Raw genomic sequence first — 404 nt, 5'->3', positions numbered from 1 at the left:
GCTCTCACGGTTTCCTGATGGTCAAATTGAAGTTTCGTTACTGCCTCTGCGCGAGGGAAGAAGCCACCGGCAGGCAGCGCATCAGCCAGGACGGCTCTGCCTCCGAGGGGCCAAGAGCTGGGGTGCGTCCTCGGTTGGGAGGGGCAGAGGGCGCCCTGGGGCCCCAAGGACTGCAAGCTCGTGTGTGGACGCAGCTACCCCAGGAGGAGGCAGGAGCGGGGACGGGGGAGCCTCATCCCCAACCCCGAACCTCAGTCCCCTCAGCCACGGGGCAGGTGGGAGCGTTGGGGCCGGACGAGGCTTCTGCTACTGCAGGCCCACAGGCCTGAGCGGGCAGCGCCCAGGAGGGAAGTCTGAGCTCTGGTCAGTGCCTCCTGACGGCGCCTGAAGCCCTCCCGCAGAGC

This window comes from Myotis brandtii, unplaced genomic scaffold (assembly GCF_000412655.1).
Source record: "Myotis brandtii unplaced genomic scaffold, ASM41265v1 scaffold952, whole genome shotgun sequence".
Classification (NCBI taxonomy): Eukaryota; Metazoa; Chordata; class Mammalia; order Chiroptera; family Vespertilionidae; genus Myotis; species Myotis brandtii.
This window is presented reverse-complemented; position numbering follows the sequence as displayed.